The sequence below is a fragment of the Blennius ocellaris genome, assembly GCF_963422515.1.
Source record: "Blennius ocellaris genome assembly, chromosome: 18".
NCBI classification, from domain to species: Eukaryota; Metazoa; Chordata; class Actinopteri; order Blenniiformes; family Blenniidae; genus Blennius; species Blennius ocellaris.
The window spans coordinates 17,538,040-17,556,524 of record NC_137667.1 but is presented as its reverse complement, the minus strand read 5'-3'; the positions used below and the strand labels follow the sequence as shown (position 1 = coordinate 17,556,524).

At 45.0% G+C, this 18,485-nt stretch overlaps 1 protein-coding gene across 3 annotated transcripts in view; it reads left to right on the top strand.

The window, feature by feature from the left end:
• Window positions 1–2,422: 2,422 nt before the first annotated feature.
• Window positions 2,423–18,485, top strand: part of daam1b (dishevelled associated activator of morphogenesis 1b) — a 47,799-nt gene continuing 31,736 nt past the window's right edge. For 2 of the 3 annotated variants that reach the window (XM_080513767.1, XM_080513765.1), the window contains exon 1: window positions 2,423–2,559. The gene's annotated coding sequence lies outside the window, so the exon portion shown is untranslated. Of the gene's footprint in view, window positions 2,560–18,063; window positions 18,108–18,485 lie in introns of those variants that run through there. The other variant, XM_080513766.1, reaches the window with a different exon arrangement.

Below are 18,485 nucleotides of genomic sequence, written 5' to 3'. Positions count from 1 at the left end.
TGTGAAAAGTCCAGTGATGATCTCGCCAAACCCTGCGTGCCCCGCCTTTACGCATTCCGTTAATACCTAAACATTAAGTCGCGGACTTCTCCGCAGGTGTCGAAGTGCTGCTGCTGCTACAACACACACACACACACACACACACACACACACACACACACACACACCGAGTCTGTGTCAACAGGCGCATTAAGACGTGAAGGATACAACTGTCTCTTTAACCTGTGTCCAGTGGAATGACAGTTCCAGGCCTGATGGAGCTCCTCTGACGTGATCCCTTTAGGCAGGTGGAGACCTCACACACACTCTCTGGGATTTACAAGCGTCGCGTTGACGTGAGAATAAACCTAAATCTGTCAAATATCTGGATGATTCGCCGTCCTGGTTTTTTGGTGGGTTTTTTTAATGAAATTCACGTCGTGCAGGACGCATTGTTTTAGAGGAATCTTTATGTGGAAATACAGTTCATGACAACTTCCAAGAGCTGGATAAATATCGACATCAAATATGACATAGGATATATATATAATCAAGATTGTTTTTAGAGTGATATTTAGGCAACTGAAATAGCCTAATATGTTCTGCAGATGATTATTTATTTCTCCATTCGCTATTGTTGAACTGCCCAGTTGAATACACAATAGTGTATTCAACTGTGTATTAAAGACTCTGCATGGAACCTCGTGGATGTACGTTTAGCAGAACAACAGAAATAACTTTAGAACCTCTGTGAGCTTTTATGATTAAACATGTTTTGTGGCTCCAGAAAAAAACCCAAAAAACATTATTTGGTAGAAATGGACAAAAACGGGTATTTTTATGGGAAAGGTTGACTGCAGACCTCTGATCTACACAGTAAATCTAACAGAAACCGTAACATCTAAGACTGACTTCCCGTCAGTATTTCAGGCAAAGTGTTTCTGTCTGGTCACTAGATGGAGACGTTCTCTAACTCTTTGGATTAAAGTCTCAGTTAGGTTTGAGGATCAGCAGCTCCCACATTGAGAATAACGACCACTCACAGATTTGTATCTGGTTGAAAGAGAAAACTTACGAGTCATGAAATACCGCCAAATTAAATGTTTATAGGTTGGAATGACCTTTGTTTCACAAGTATTACAACACCCCTGTGATGGATCAGTGACTTGACCTTGGCAACTGGCTCCAGCACCCCGCAAGAAATATGTACAGAAGATGAATGGATATATAAGTGAACAAAAACAGTATTTTTTTATTAACCTTCTTTTTCCCCCATTAGGAAACACGATTTTCTTTTGTGTGTGTGTGTGTGTGTGTGTGTGTGTGTGTGTGTGTGTGTGTGTGTGTGTGTGTGTGTGTGTGTGTGTGTGTGTGTGTGTGTGTGTGGTAACAATTGCTCAACACAACCAAAAATGTAACAACATGAAAAATGTGGCCATTTTCGATGTAATAACACCAGTAATAATAGTACTTTTCATTATTTGATTCAGGATTTCCCAGTGACACCCTGAGGGCTGGTCAAGCAGAGCTAAATAGTCAGATATGGGCACTGGGCCTGATGTAGCTCTAGTTTCGTGTAGAGCATTGGCAAACTAGCGTTCGCCTCAAAGCCATGCTGTCAGGGTGAGTTTGTCAAAGCATGCACCATTCAACAGCGCCCAGAGAACTCCTTTTGACATTTCAATGTATTTTGAAGGAGGTATCATCAGAATTGGCTTTACAAATGTTGAGAACTTGGCATTGAGAGTTCACGGGTTCAAATCCCACAGCTGCTGTGTCACCACCGTGGGTCCCTGAGCAAGACTCTTGACCCCCATCAGGTCCTTGGAGTGTATCATTATAACTGCAACTCTGCATCCTAGAACTATGATGGGTCAATGTAGAGGGGGGAAAAAGAATTTCCCCAAAGAGATTAATCAAGTATAATTTGTTTAATTACTTGGTTTTGTACAATATTGGGAATTTCCATCATGTATACTCTACACCATAACACAGGAAAACTTCAAACTTTAGTTTAATTTTCATTTATTTCATTTTCTTAAAAAAAAAATATGCACACAAAACAATTAAATTCAATACAAATACAGAGCAAAAGTTTGCACATTTCTGAATGAAAGATAGCAGAAAGAAGATTAACTCATATACTTTGACCATTTATCTCAATCTTTTCCACTGAAAGTCGAAAATCAAACAAACTGGACTATATATATATATATATATATATATATATATATATATATATATATATATATATATATATATATATATATATATATATATATATATATATATATATATATATATAATGTGGCCCCTGAACTAAAATATGTTTGCCACCCTTGGTGTGAAGCGCCTGGAACTACAACAGCAACCCCCACAATGCACCGGGCTCGCTGAGCTTTTTGCGCATGCGCCGTACCTGCCGGAGTTGGGAGCGAGGCGGGGACGTCACACGCAGCCCGCAACCAACCAGGCGGTTCGATCCTCTCCGCCGTCTCTCCGTCTCTCGCTGCTGCGTTTGTGTTCACCTGGAGAACCTCCGGGACACGGTCAACGAGGGAAGATGTCCGCCGCGGCGAGGTGAGAAGCTGAAACAAACACCAGAGACTGGGCTTTTGTTGTTGTTGTTGTTGTTGGGTTAGGGTTGACCTCCGCTCCGACGCACCGGTGCGGGCAGTCAACACGCACAGCCGGGAGTATCGTGACCGGAGAGCTCGGGCCAGTGGTGTGTGTGTGTGTGTGTGTGTGTGAGTGTGTGAGTCAGTGTGTGTGTCCTGAGCTCTTCTCAGGTTCAGACACAAAGTCAACAGGTATTAATTTGCATGTGCTTTACAAACCGCCTCGTCTCCGTCAGAGCGGCTGGGGCTGCAGAGCACCGCGGAGGAGTCGTCATCACTCTCTCTGCCTTATTAAAACCTCCTTTTCCCTTCACATTGCGCTCGTGCGCCAACATGAGTTGGCGTGCTCGGACTTGGAGAGAGGGTTTGTGCTGTCAATGTGTATGGACATGGTGTGTGCGTGGGTTTCAAACTCTGGCTTAACAATTAATTGTTGTGCATGGAAGCTACTCTGGACTAGAGCTTGTTTCCTGCGTGCAAAACAAGCGGATTTTACGAGGATTCCTGCTCATCCATGATTAAACATCAACAGGATAGTGTGTGGTTGGCTTCAGATTTGATCTTGTGAAGAGGAAACCCAACACCAAACACACAGTCAGTGTTTATTAATGATCACCTCCAGCTTAAAGGAGAACCAGGGGTCTTCAAAGTAAGACACATGCACAGAATATAAGTGATGAAAATGTCCGTTTTTGCACAAATCGAATAATTATTACAGAAAACTACTGCAGTTGCAACAAGGAGCCAATTTAAATGAAACATTCAAGAGCAAAATGCAGTGAAATGTCCTCAAAACTAACTGTTGCATGGCTTTTAGGCTCATTTGCTGTCTTTCACGGCAGCATCACCAATTTCTCAGCTCAGGTCTCAGTGTTGTGTTGCTGCTCCACTACTACTTTCACACCCCTGGTACAGTCCCAGAGTCTGGATCTGTGACTCGTTCGCCCACATCCAATGCAAAATGTCTTAAAAAAGCTGAAGATTCTGAATTGTAGGTGGATGGCAGTCGAACCGTAACTCTCCCGCTCATCCATGCTGCAGTTTTGTCTGGACACTCCAGTTGAAGTGATCAGTCGTCCTGATTTCATCAGTCAATCAGGCCCAGACTGTGACGGGTCACAGCTCAGTCTGTGGTTATTCACTGAGGTCACGGGCTCGTTTTCCCCCGGTTGGACACGAGGACGTTTCACCTGCTCCGTCGCACCAAGCGGAGCTCCACCCTCTCTGAAGGTCACGAAGTTGCAGGTTCGGGCCGAAGCTTTATCGCGCAACAATCACTATGGTGGTCGGGCTTTATGCTGCTTATCAGAAACGGCTCGCATTCCCGAGAATTAAAATGCTCTAGATCACCGAGGGGGCAATGTGTGTGCTTGTAATGGGCAGCTGCCTTGTGAAAGGGCTTACTGCCGCGGTGCGATCTGCAGACGTGTTTTCACTGTAAACACTGGGGAAGCTTTACGCGATGTACCACGCCGCTGTTTAGTCCACAGCGCTAATGCTCCGGCGGGGTGTTGGCTGAATCAGCACCGACAGGCCCTGACATTCAAATGGCATGTCTTGTTTTCTTTGTGCACATCGCAGATGTTTAAATCTGTGTGGAAATTGCACGACTTGCCCAAATCCTTTTATTAAGCCCTTGTAGCTCCATGGCTGGTATTAATAATCTGCCTGTAATTCAGGCTTATTCGGGTTTTTCAAATCAAACTGCACCTTGATCATCTTCTTTATCCAAAAGTATATATATATGGATATATGGATTTAGGACAATTGGTATCGACTGATCAATTGTTGTACCTCTTGTCTTGAGTCAATAGCGAATACTACTTACTGTTGAGAAGCAACGATATTCACACTATTGTGGTTGTAAACACACTTGTGGCCATTTCTCTCTCTGTACAGGCGACAACTCCGCCTTATTTTGTTGGCACACATTGTTGGCTAATGATTTATGTCGTCAGAGCGGCACTGTGATCTCGGTTGAAGCAGAATATGAGCGAGAGTGTTGTTGTATTGCTGTATTGTGATGGAGTATCTGACACACATGCTCTGATGTTCTACTAAGTAGATAAAGTGATTACTTTTCACCATATACCTACAATTATTCCTATTAGGGGAAAAAAGTCCTGCGTGTGTGGAACACGTTGTTTTCCAATCCCAAGTGTTGCAGTTGAATCTCCCAAACCGTGTGTTGAAGTGCCCTCGGGCAAGACGGATCGGGTGTTTTAAAATGGGTGAATGTGACCGGTCGTGTGAAGAGGGGGGTTTCAAACAGAATCCAAACCACCAACTCAAGTGGTAAGACACAGACCCGAGCTGAGATATCAGTGATGCTGCCATCAAAAGCTTAGTGACCTCATTGCTGTCAAGCTGGTCTCAAGGCCATATATGTATTTTGTACCAGAAGGTATCGGTAGGATTTTATTTGGTTTTGTGAAAATATCGACATTCTCATCACGTGTGCTCTGGTCCACAACAATACCACGATTTGACCAGTACGTCTCTCATATTGAAATTACGCCGCCCATGAATTAAAATGATTCGGCAGCCCCGGTGTAAAGTAAAACTGGACAGCAGGGGAATTACACTCTATAGCATACGGGTGAGAGGAGAAAGTAGCAGAGGAAATACTGATGAGCGTCAAAACAAAGCTCGTCCAGCCGGCAACAGGCAGCGTCCGCAAGACGATCCTTTTGATAGAACAGGCCATCCAGCACAACAACTGGCAGTCTGACGTCCGGAGCATCGCCGTCAATGGCTGTCATGACCAGCGGCAGTGTGGCAGAATGTCCTCCTCCTCTGGAGAAGTGGGTTAATGAAGTTAGTGTTGGGTTTCCCGGTGCTGGCTCTGCAGCAGCCTCCCCGGACGGCTCACATTAAGCACCACAGAGGAAAAGGGGTAAATGACAGCCACAACCCCCGAGGGGGGAGGGGGGAGGGGGGCGGGGGGGTCTAATTATTTGTGTTAATGGTGGATGTCGTTTGGAATGGCTGTAACACAGCTGAGCCCTCAGGACGACCATATGGCTGCACGGTGGCTAATGTACAGAGGCAGGTGTGGAAACGCTCGGATGCCTTGTATTTTATCTGAGCGTTTAGCGGCAGAGCAGATAATGTTGTCACACTCGCAGTAAACAGCTAAAAGCTGTGACTCCAGTTGGAGTACGTGTTGTAATTACTTGAGGTGTAGCTATTGACTCATGTTGTACGTGTCACATGCTCATTTTCTCTCTGCTGCCGCTGCACAAGGCTTTGGCCTCTGAGATTATATATATATATATATATATATATATATAGGGTGTGACGATATAATAGCAGGTCATGGGTTTGTAGCACCGTGGTAATTGTTAGTTTCTCATATTTTCAGGACAAATATTTTTTTTACATATTCAAATGAACCAAAAAACAATACTTTTGGTTGATTGGAACTGTGCAGCAACACTAGAATTTAATCTACTTTTTATTTAGTCAATTAAATACTTGATTTTTGAAAAAGTTGAGTATTTTATGATCACAATGAAAAAGTGTGCTGTAAATATTAAACAATTCAACAATTTTGAAGGAATCTTTCTTTCTCGTAAAATCAGGAAGTATATTTTCATTCAAATTATCTCGCATTCATTATAGGATTTGGCACTCTAGTCTAATTTTTTGTACCTATTAGATTTAATGCTCTGTCATACATTTCACATTAAAATTATTTCTTTGTTGTTTTTCTAAAAGCAAAATCTGAATAAATTCTGCAATGTTTTACCATAAAATCATCAGTGCAACATAAGCTTATAAACCCGTGTTGGAAATGTTCCAGCTGTTCGTCCAAAGACATGCTCAGATTTAAGATGGATTTAACACCGACTTCACATTCCCAGTTCATCTGACTCTTATTTCACAATTCTCCAAAAGCCCTTGTAAATCGGAAATTGAAAGGAGAACGTTTGAGATTCTCACGTGGATACTCCTGATACCCTAAATTGTTGCAGACTATTGCTTTAAGTTTTTTTATTAGTGGGATAATTCCCTGTTTATTGTCATACCCATCCGTTTTAGCAGCACATTCATCAAAGCAAAAACGAAAACCAGTCACAGGTGGACGAGTTTAACTGAGTTTCTTGGCCTCGATGGTTCTTTGAATTGTTTTTCCGGAGCGGGTTACTTGAGGTCGGTGGTATTTTTTTTTTCTCTCCCCCCCCCCGGTGTTTGATGTGCGGCGGATCTTGCGGGATATGGACGCGGACGTGCGGCACTCTGCGACAATGGGCCTGTATGACTGTTTGAATGTGCCATTCTCTGTCCGGTGTGCTTCACTTGGGCCAGACAATGGCTTCATTTAGCATCTCCTCGCCACCGTGGCCTCCCCGGTCACCATGACACTGCTGCCTAGCGCCACACCCTGCCCCCCCCCCCCACCCGCCGCTGCACTTGCTCTCTCGCTCCGAGGGACAGCTGGGCTCACACGGCTTTTGTTGGCCACACCCAAGACCCTCAACCCCGCATATCGGAGGAATGCTGCTTTGTGACAAAGCTCCCGTATAAACTGAGGCTTATTACTTCCAATGAGGCTGCTAAATATCAGTTACTTTAGAAATAAACAAAAAGAAAAGAGTTGTGGACGGGGCTTTATAAAGGAAGGCCACCATTATGTATTTGTAATAAAAGAAGAGGGTTTAGGTAAGGAGCTGTGCTGTTGTTGAAAAGCAAAATGTATATGTGTTATTAACAGTTAAGATCCTCAATCTCAATTGATCACAACAAAAGGCATGTCAGATTCTGGGTGGCTTATCGGTACAATCTACTGCAAGAATCCTGGATTATGGGATTAGAGTTGATGATGAAATGTCTTTTCTTTCACTTTCTTTATAGGAAAGGATGTGTTCCGTCATCGCATTGGATTAAAATACAGTGTTTTGCACGGGCACGATAAAGAAACGTACCGATTGTAAAACGAGACGCGTTGGTTGGCCTGTTTTCCCACACTGAGTGTTTCTACTCGGAGTTCCAAAACATATGCTGCATATTAATGTTGCCGGAGGAGTTTGGATACTCGCAGAATGAGTGCACGCTGCTGGTCTGCTCACCAGACCGTTGACCCTTTGACCCTGGTGATTGTTCAGGGGTGAGGGGTCAGTGCAGTGTGTTCCCAGCCCCAACACTCAGAGGTGGTAGATTTTTCAATAATGTGCTTTTGGTCGACGGACGTCAGACCCCTTTGGTGAGTAATGAATCCTGAGAGTCATTCGCCCTTCGTCCAGCGATGTCTTGTACCTTTTTAATTGGTGTTCATTTTTATTAACGTTAATGCCTTAATGGTCACACACGCTAAACTGTTTTTCAACAATTTCACACTGGAGTCGGAGGTCAACCGACATTGTAATCAAATGCCTTGGTCTTCAGTCGTTATAAAAGTCCTTCTACAGAGAACAGGCTGTTTCTGTGTCTGTACCTTTAAATTCTAATGAGCTCTGTCTGTTTTCGGCTGTTTGAGAGAGAAATAAAGGTGCCGGCTCATAATTTTTAAGGGAAAAGCTCATCTACGTGTTGGGAGGGTCAAAGTGAGTATCCATTACAAGAGGGAGTGTTTTTTGTTTTTTTTCCCCCTCATGATGTCATGAAGGTAGAAATCTCTGATTCGCACACATTCACTAAAAAGTGGAGCAAAGATGACGGACGCTCTTCACTTCTGGGGCCTCATCCACTGACTATGGTGACACACATTACTGTTATTAACATAATAATGTATAATAAGGGATATTTAAATGCCATCATGTAGACACAACACAACACAGGAGATCAGTTAGGATATCCACATGAAGTTTATAAAAACACGCAGAATGTAACGGCTATAGGAGAACCCGTTTTGTGGACATTTCATTTTATTTTTGCACCAAAATGTTTCATTAAAATTGCCGCTATGTTGAGATTATAGTACTTTTTGGTAGTAGTGGTTTGCTTTTGTGAAAACATGGACATTTTCGTCACATATACTCCGCGCCACAACAAAGAAAAAACGTTGAAGTGTATATTTCAAGGTTATTCTGGTAATATGTCACCTGTCTACTCAGCTCAATAGGAAATTAGGCTTTATGTGGCCCCTGAACTGAAGTGTGAATGACCCCCCCTCTCTGGGGTGTTTCCCTTGAAACCAATGTCATTATGAAGTCGGTTGAGGTTTTACCGAGGCCGTCGCCGTCACCGAGCCGTCTCCACAGAGCCGCCCCCTGCTGAGACACGATATCGAGGCATCTATTACTAGAACTGGGTGACCTATGAAATTATATTTTGGGCCGATCTGGACTTGTCCCATTTTCCACGCTGAAGAGCGCAGCACAGGCTGTGCTACTTCTGATGCGGAGATGCTTTCTTAAAAAAAAAAAAAAAAAAGCCTTAAAGAGGCGAAGGCTTTGTAGTCGGGATAGCTGTAAAGTTTGAAATGTAGGATGACACAGTCATTGGGAAATGGCTCCTGAAGAACACGACATTGGTTTTCACGATGGTACGAGTTTAATCCTGTAGAAGGAACAGCCGTAAATCTGTGTACTTGGTTTCCCTTAGGAAGCATAGGAGCACATTGGAGAACATTTTACTTTGGGGATCAACTCTTTCCTGGTCATAGACCTCTTATTTGGCGTAATTGTCTCAATCTGTTGCAGTAAGTCAAGTAACAGGAGTTATATTCGCACTCCCTTTGTCTTGGGTCTGACTTAAGTTCCTGAATCACTCATAAGTTTTAGCTTCTCTCGTATTTACTTTTTTTCTTTTCTTCTTTTAATTAATAGCCTCGCTTGGCTTTTTTTTTTTCTTTTTTTTTCTTTTTCTTGTGACCGACTGGAGTTCAGTTGTAGCTAACTAAGTTAGAAAGTGACTGTTCTCCTGCCAGCCTGGGAGAAACCAGACTGAACCTCAGATTATCATGACAATGAGCGTCAAAATTAATCACTGGTGCGCCTCGGCCGCAAGATGTGGAGAGTGTAGCCAGAGAGGCGTTCAAACAATGGAAGCATGTGGGTCCTCTCTGTGTGTGTGTGTGTGTGTGTGTGTGTGTGTGTGTGTGTGTGTGTGTGTGTGTGTTTGCTTGCACACGTGTGTGGTGGGGGGAGTCCCATAACCAAGATGTTGGTGTGTGAGGGGAGGGTTTATAGGCCAGGAGGGATTCATGTTTCAGTCTCTGCTCGCCTCTAACCCCTTTTGTTCAGCTCCCATTATTAATGGGAATTCCCGAAAGCAGAGTAGCTGGAAATGAGCAAATCTGCACGAGTTTGCAGTTTTGGTGGATGTGTGTGGGCTCGCCACGTTTTTTTTTTTGTTGTTGTCGCCCCCCCCCCCCACCGTTGTTGCTCTTGTAGGAGATGCTCCGGTTGGTCGGATGCCAGCATTTTATCTGTCAGCAAAATCCAGTTGAGTTCAGCTCGGCTACTTGAAGTTCCTGTAATAAACCCACAGAGCTGACGCACGTTCAACATATCAAAGTGAGCCGTGTCACGCACAACCGCCCAGACGCACCAATCAAAGTATCTCAACCGTGAAGGCTTCCGGCATCCCCCCCCCCATGTTGTGTTATCCTTCATCATCCACTTGTGTGTGTGGAGCTTCCAGAACACGCCATGGACCCTGTCTGGGTACTGTCTTGGACCGAGGCAAGGCCACAAAGCCAACACGTTATTCCTTATTTCTATACAAATCAAAGCGCGTGCGTCAGATATGGGATCCTGCAGCGGACTGTGCCAGAGCATGGCATGCTTTATCCCGCTCTTAAAATGCCGCCCCGCCCCAACAAAAAGCGGCGCTCAAGTTCTGACAAGCCGCTTGAAGCAAAAGCGCCTGGGCAGGGAACTGTTGTTTGGGTTATCGCGCTTATCTCCCGTTTGTTCGTCGTGCAACTTTTATCTTTTTTGTAGCACCGCTGAGGCCGGGACCAGGTTTTGGCATGTGGGCTATCTGACTTCATGATCCCGATAATGGATGGAGCAGAATAGAAGCAGTTTCACGTATGAATGATTGAACAATTAGTTGTATCTGTTTCTTCAGATGCATTGGGAGAGGTTGTCCTTCTTTTAGTTTTTTTGTTTTTTGTAAACGGTAATGCACTTAGCGACTTAACTGAGTTTGGTGTCTCAGCTGTCTGTAATCTCAGTCATGCTCATTCTTATTTAATTTACGAGAATAATTGTTTGAGAAAAAAAAAAAGACAAGCCACTTTTCTTCCTTTGTGGTTTTGCTGAGAAGCACACTGCGACTCTCCTCAAATAGAATCCATGAGACCCCATGTAATCAATCACCGCTCGTCTCTGTTCACATTTCCTGAAACGGCACATCGGCAGGTATGAAATGTTTTCATGTCATGCGAAGAATAGCCGCCGTCTTCCCTCCAGGGGTGTCCTGGTTTCTTTGGACCGGGGTTTGAGGCGACCGCGACGACGAGCAGGTTCCCACAGTATAACCTAGCTGTGTGATAACATTACTGTGGAGACGCCGCGGAGTCAGACGAAACCAGCTGCGTCAATACCAAACTGTTCTTCTGGAGTGATTGTGTTACGGCGTTAAGTACCAACTATTGTCCGAAGCCCGTCGTTCTCCCTCTCTTCTCACGGTTGTGTAACTTGTTATACTTTTACTAGTGTTATGACTGGAAGGCAGTTGGCTGGTTCTTTTTTTTTGTTTTGTTTTTTTTCAAAGGTCTTGCCAGAAAACTAAAATGATGATGATGTTTTGTGAATTGGCCGCATGCGTACGATGTCCATTTGCACAGAAACAGCAGAAATGCCGAAAAGAATGTCGCGAGCACGCCAGGCCACGAGATGACTCTGTTGTTTTTGTCATGAAACCACACACACACACACACACACACACACACACACACACACACACACGCGCGCTATGAACAATAACATCATGAACAATCAAGTTTAAAACTACCAAGTCCCTGGAGAATATGGACTGGGAGTCATAACACTCTGGAGGGGACGTTGTTGTTGGTGTCCAAATTCGCAAATGTGCAGACGAACTATTCACGACGACCGCGGTGCACCTGCAAATTTGGCGTGTTTTCAAAAAAAGAAAAAAGTGTGTGGAAAAGTTCCACCTTGAGACGTGTTTTCAGTGGCTCTGTCGTGTTTTTTTGTTTGATTTTTTTTTTTTGGGGAGGGGGGGGGGGGGGGGCTGTCTCCGGCTCTGCATCTGTCTGTAAAACTGGTTCCTGGAAGAAAAGGCAGTAAACCCGTAATGGGGTCACGAGCAGCCGTGGGTCATCTGCTGCTGACATCTTGAAGTGGGAGACCTTCAGTCCGGATTGATCGGGGGTTGTATCATTATTAAAATAGAAGAAGGGACGGCCACGGTATTAAGTAGGCGGTCTGATTTGTTGCGGCTGACTTGCTTGAACCAGAGTAAATCCTGGAGGAGTTGTAGTGTGTTTGCACAAGAGTCGCACCGGTGGAGGCTGAAACGCCGCGGGGCAGAGGCCGCCAGGTCGATCCTGTTCAACATCAGGTGTCCTTGTTGACCCCAAATGTGCTTTGTGCTCGTTCTGTTTAGTCTTTAACATGTGCGTTGTTGTTTTTTTTCAAGCTTGAGTTTCAATGTCTGGGCCCTTCGGTTCCCCAACGACCTTCGCTATCTTTCATATTGTTTCTGTGCTCGGGCCGTTTTTCTCTGCTCAGATTATGGCACACATTGAGATAAGCAGCTTATAATGCAACCGTCCTGCCACGCTGCATGGACATGCACTATTGCCTCAGAAACCGTCACCTCAGACCCGGCCTCTGTGACGGTTAGTCGGTCATGCGTCCAGCTCGCCACCCGTCAGTCTCACACCCGTGTTGGCGGCCAGCGGCGGGGCCAGGACCTTAGACCCTTTCCCATGCGGTTTAGTCCGTTGAACTAATTCTCGACGCATCAGCATGTGACATTAGCTAATAGGCGCTCGCCGCTTTGAAGCCGTCTTCACCCTCGGAGCAGACTGGATGCTGATTGGATTACGTTGGATTAACATGACTCTATTTGATTTGTTGTTTTGTTTATACGCTCCCTCTACTGTAACGGAGCATTACGCCAGCCCCTCTTATCTCTGCACTTGGAAACCTTAACCACTGACTCCTCGGTGCAGCGAGCTGGCCTACATCTGGAGGGATCAGCAAGTTAAGCCCACAGCCTTTTAACCCTCAATTTCTGTCAATCCGTTACAAGCACGTTACACAGCAGCTGCAGCTCTACGCGTCTTAATATTTTTTGCCGCGGTGCCTTTCACCTCTTCCACTGGACCGGCTTTAATGGCGCCTGAAAGCAGAGGTAAAATTTCAATTGGAAGGTCACGTGTAGATGGAAAAGTGTGGTAGTTCACTACAATATGTAGGATTGTATTATCTCTCAAAAAGACAGTAGATGAAAGGAGCTGTGTTGTGGTAATCAAACTACTTTCATGTCTCAGATGTCCCATGTTTTCACAAAGGTTTAACTGAGTTCAGTTCAGATAAGTTTGGCGTTTACGCAGTAACGTTTCGAAAAAGATGTCCGTCTACATGGAAACGGCAGAAACGCTGATGAAGATGTAGTGCGCATGTCAGGCCACAGGTTGGTGGCGTTGGTTGTTTTTGTAATGAAACCACACACAGATAACAATAAGATACAAACATTAATGGCAAGTGGACGGGCATTCGTATAGAAAGACGACTAATTTGGATTGCGGGTGACTTTCATCTCCCAGGAGAATCTGGAGGTAAAGTTGGAGTGTTTTAGAAAAGTTCAGTTTTCCACCCCCAAAGAACGTTTTCCGTTGCCACTTGAAAAACATTGTTGTTTAACCGGGGGCCTTCATTTATCACAAACAATGAACTTAGGAAATCTTGCTGTTCATGTTTCCCACAGTTACTCAGTCTGGAGGAAGATGGGATTTTGTTTGTTGAAGATCAAAGCCTCTGCTCATAGGAGGTATAAGAATTAAATTTGACCACATCTCTCACAAATACTTGCTCATATTCAATAGTTCTGCTGATCACATTGTTGTTGACAAAGTCTTTTCCTCCTATACAAATTGAGAAAGTTGAGCGTAAGCTGTTGCTGGAAGGAACCGGTTGGAAAAAGCAAGACTGTGTGACGAGATCCTGTTTTAGACACATTTTCTTGTAAATATAGCTTTTTTTCCCCCCTAACCAGTCTGAGCTCAAAAGTGTTTTTTTTCTTTCTTTGCAGGATTCTTTTTTAATGTTAGTATTTGCTTGGTTACACTCTGGAGATTAGTGGATGCAGAACGCTGTGTGGCCCCTTTGGGATGGTCTTGGTTGAGGGAATAATTACAAGCCTTTAGAGGGTGGGTAGGAACCGGTGCGGACCCTTTTTTTAATCCTGGCATTTTAATTTGTGAATGTTCGGCTCTCCTCCAAGAGAAGGGCCGGCGCGGTTGGAATTTATGGATTTCGCCCCACCCTGAATGAAACGTACGCTTTCCACCACATGACACAAGCCCTAATATAGAGTTACCCCTTCACACGTTTCCGAGCGGCAGTGACAGTTTCGGGAGAATGTTCCGCGTCGTGTTCCATTTTTCACACAGCCCTCACACCGAGACGCTTCAGTGAAAGGACCTTTTCTGGATGTTCAGTCCCCATGGTTTGGGTCGGGCTTCCTGGGAGCTGTGAACCAGCTCTGTAAACCGAACAATTAGCATTTCACCAAAGTTCCTCTGTTTTTCTTTCTTTCCTCTATTTCCACAGAGAAGTCGGTCAGTAAGCTTGTAATCACAGTTGAACTCCTCGGGGGGGGGTCATCCACTATCTGCAGCCAATCGGCTTTCCACGCTTCTTCCTCGTTTCACTTTTGACGTATTGAAGATCGATTCCCGAGCTTTTAGCTTTTAACTATTCTCCTCTGTGGAATGTGGTTTTTTTTCCCAAAAGTCGTGTTTGTGGAGTGATTGAGGTTGGTGGCGAGCTCGCGGAAGTGATTTAGACTCCGATTATTTCATGTGAAACTCTTTCATGCCGGTCTGCTTACGAGGTCAACATGTAATAACACACTTTCATAAAACGGTTACTGCCTGTTGAAAAACCTTGTGGGGGAAGCTTTCTTTTCTGAGCTGTTTTTAATAATTAACAGAAAATGTTCAACGACAAGGTTAAAGGGGAAGGGTCGCACACTTTTAGTTCTGTTGGTGTATTATCAGACCGATGTGTCGCTCTCAAGGCGTTTCTCATAGCGAATGTGAAATTACACATGCCTTAAGGGTGCAGCTCGAATGAAGCGCCGTCATGTATTATGTCACTCAGATTCGATTGCATCAGCTGTTAAATGATCCTGAGCAGACGGCAGCTCCCTGCAGTCAAAATATTAGTGAGTGCCAAAGGTTTTGGCAGTGAGCTGGTAATTGCCATTTCATTATAAAGCCGAAACCAGTTTAAATCAGTGTTTGAGAGCGATGTCAGTCATTGTATTTCCCTAACCTCGGGGAAACGAGTTTAAAAAAGGAGATTGAGTCGACTTTCATTTAATTTTTGGTGCTAAACTAAATCTGTTTATACAGTTTGTATAGTATATACAAGCGTTCACTGTGAAGTATAGCTGCAGTTTGAGGAAAAACATGTAGACTTATTGATTTAAAAGGCTCAGTATTGGGCGTGGTTCACGTGGTAGAATGAAGGTTGGATGTTAAATCTCCCCTTTACCCCCGTCCATGTGTCAAACTGTCCTTGACCGAGACGCCGAACTGTGAATTGCTCTCAATAAATGGATTGAGCAGTGAAGTGTTGAATGTTTGTGTCACAGGATGAAAGTGACAAACAGTATAAAGCACTATGGCTGCTGTTGAATCAGTGGAACAGCACTATGTAATCGCATTACACTTTGTATACTGGAACTATATTTTTTTCTTACAAGCTTGACACAAACCAATCTCATAATATAGGGCTGTTCACTGGACTGAAGGTGAACAATCTGACTTGTTTTTAATGTCGTCGACGTTTCAGGTGAAAACCCTGTTTTTGCGGTTCGGTTTCAGTTTCGCCATTTTTAACCGGCAGAAATACTGAAAACCTACAGCAATAAATACATTGCGAAATGTCATATGAGATTTCGATCATCCCTCAATGTCCCAGACGTTTTCAGTGGTAAGCTGGGATGTACAGGTTAAGAAAGAAAACATCACTCTTGGCCTTTATTGACACGAGCGGCTCCATCCCGCCAGGACAGAAGCGCTCCATGGGAAACGGGACCTGTGTGTTATTCCAGCTGCACGAAATTCTTTTCAGAGGCAGCTACCCAGGGCCGGCCGGCTTCCACTGTTATCCATTCATGACTGCACCGGCGCGGCTCGCCACCGGTGTCTGCCACACACCAGCCTCCGTGCAGATAAAACTGCTTTCCCACAGCCTCCGCTTTGTGGAGCAACAGTGCAAACATGGAAAAATGTCAAAATCTCGCCAGAAGATGGAATTCTTCTTCATAACATGCCACTCGGAAGTGGCTCAGACGTCTTAAAGCTGTGGACAACTCTACATGTTGGCATGTCCAATTGTCCGCAAAAAAAAAAGAAGAAAAAAAAAAGCAGCTGTTGGAAAGCTTTGAACCTTTAACGACCCAGAAATGATGTAAAGTGACACTTCTAACGTCGGCACAGTGATGTGGAAAGCGGCTCGTTGTTAAAAGCGATGCAGGCGGGCAACATTTACTCTGATTGTCCATAGCCGTTCAGGAAAAGAGCTTTAATTTAGCTTTCAGCTTTGATTTGTGACTTCCTTTTGCCTCGGGAGTGTCTGAGCCCAGATTTTTATTTATTTTTTTCTTGGCCAGCAGAGTAAATCCATAGTCTTTAGTTTGGTTAACATGGCAAATGATACTCCGCTGTTCTTTATGCCATGTTTTTTGTGACTCCTCTGGTTGGACCCAACGGTGTTGGATAACACACACACACACACACACACACACACACACACACACACAAGAAAGAGCTTCATGATACCTGGTTAACGCGATACTCACCGGTGGTGTTTGACTCACGTCTTGGGACGCGATGACACTTTTGTCGACACCTGAACGGAAACCTGCAGGGCCCGAACGACGGACGGGAATTCTGTTCTCGGTATGAGAACATGTCTGACTCTCTCATCCTCTGAACTGTGACGCAAGAAAATAGCAATTATGTGGATGATGTGGCTTCGGAACTGAAGTGAATCAACATTCATCCAACATACGCTAAACAATAGTTTGCAAATACAAATAAGCATTTGACGGTCTTGCGCGTTTACGCCTGTATTGTCGGGGACATGAAGCTGAAGAAATCAGCTAAAATACAGTTTTATGGTTGTAAGTTAGAAATCCTCATGTAGAGAAAATCCTCAGGTGGAATTCTTTGCCTTTTGCAAGTTGATATGTAGATGTCAACAGATATGTCGATGTAGATTACTGTGAAATGATCCATATGTCTAAATGTGAGTGTCTCTTTGTCCGAGTGTATGAACAGACTGAACTGTAACTGTAAGAGCGGGCTACTCTGTTAATGTTTCACATGACACTATTACTTCGGATGGAGGAGTAGCCGTGGGAGTGTTGAGAATAGAAAGTGAAATTCATCGTGCGTTATTGCTTCGCTCTGAGTGCCGAGCATGTCGTGTTGCCGATCACAAGATTGTCTGAGACTGTTTAGATTCATATCCTCTGGGCGTCCCCTCATATTTGCACACCGTCAGATTTATTCCTCGCTAGTTTTTCAGGGTATTAAAGAAGTTTATTAAAGCAGATGGGGGTTTTTTTTTTCTTTCTTTTCTTTAAAGACTCAGATTCATCCCCCCTCCATTTTTTCTCCCTCTTGTTTCTCCCACACATGTTTTACACCTTGCCTATGTTTCCGTCATGCACCTCCCCAAACAAACCCTCTCCAAACAAACCTCAAGCAAGTTGCCGAAGCCCAGTTTGAAGGGTGGTGGGGAGGGGGGGAGGGGAGGGGAGGGAGGGAGGGCTTTTGGGGGGAGGAAGGAGTGCGCTGGGCGGTGGCCGCGGCTGGGCTGCATCCTATTAGGGCTGGGAGTGTTGAAAAGGGGTGTGTCCTTGAGCCAGTAACATCTGTGCCGGTCCCCCTCTGCCCCCACGGCGCTCTGCAGAGGAAGGCGACGGCAGGGAGAGGTTGAGGGGAAAGTCTCCGCCGGCCAGCCGGCCCGTTTCCACACGTCTCTTAACTGTTGGCCCGTTCCGTACCGCCAGACCCCCCCCTCTTTTGCCCCCTCCTGCCGTCAGAAAAGACAGCTCCGATGTAACGGGGATTTTTTATTTTTTTTTCTCCTCTTGGCTGATTGTGACAGCCTCTGGGAAGGTGCCTATTAGCCCCCCCAACCCCAGGCAGATGACTTTGAACTTGCGTGGATTGCATACCTTTGCGCAGGAAATGCTCGGCTGCGTGCCATGAACCAGCGTAGTTTTTTTTTTTTTCTTCTTTAAATTTCTGTTGACAGTGCAGAAATGTGGATGCTGCAGTGAGCGGAGGATATAAAAGGGAATGCCGAGAGCACACGGGAGACGCGCTCGCTCCCGGACAGGGTAAGACGAGCTCAATGAACCTTCCTATTCTCCTCCACAATCAAATTGAACGCGAGGAGGAGAAGCGGCGCCGACGGCGGCGGCTATCTGCTGACTGGAATGCTGGTGTGTGGACTGCATGTGACCGGCAGATAGTTGGAGGCTATCAAGCCTGGGAGTGTGCGTGACGGGAGCGGAGCGGGAGGGCGTGGGGGGGGGGGGAGGAGGGGGGCTCTATCACTCCCCAGAACGCAGGAGGATACATTCCTCTCACCAATACGTATGTGATTGTGTCATGTCTGTCTATTACGGAGGTGTTGGTGCAGAAATCGGTGTTGCCGTAGTAACTGCGGGAGGAGGGTGGGGTGGGGTGAGGTAGGGTGGGGGGGATCCGACAAG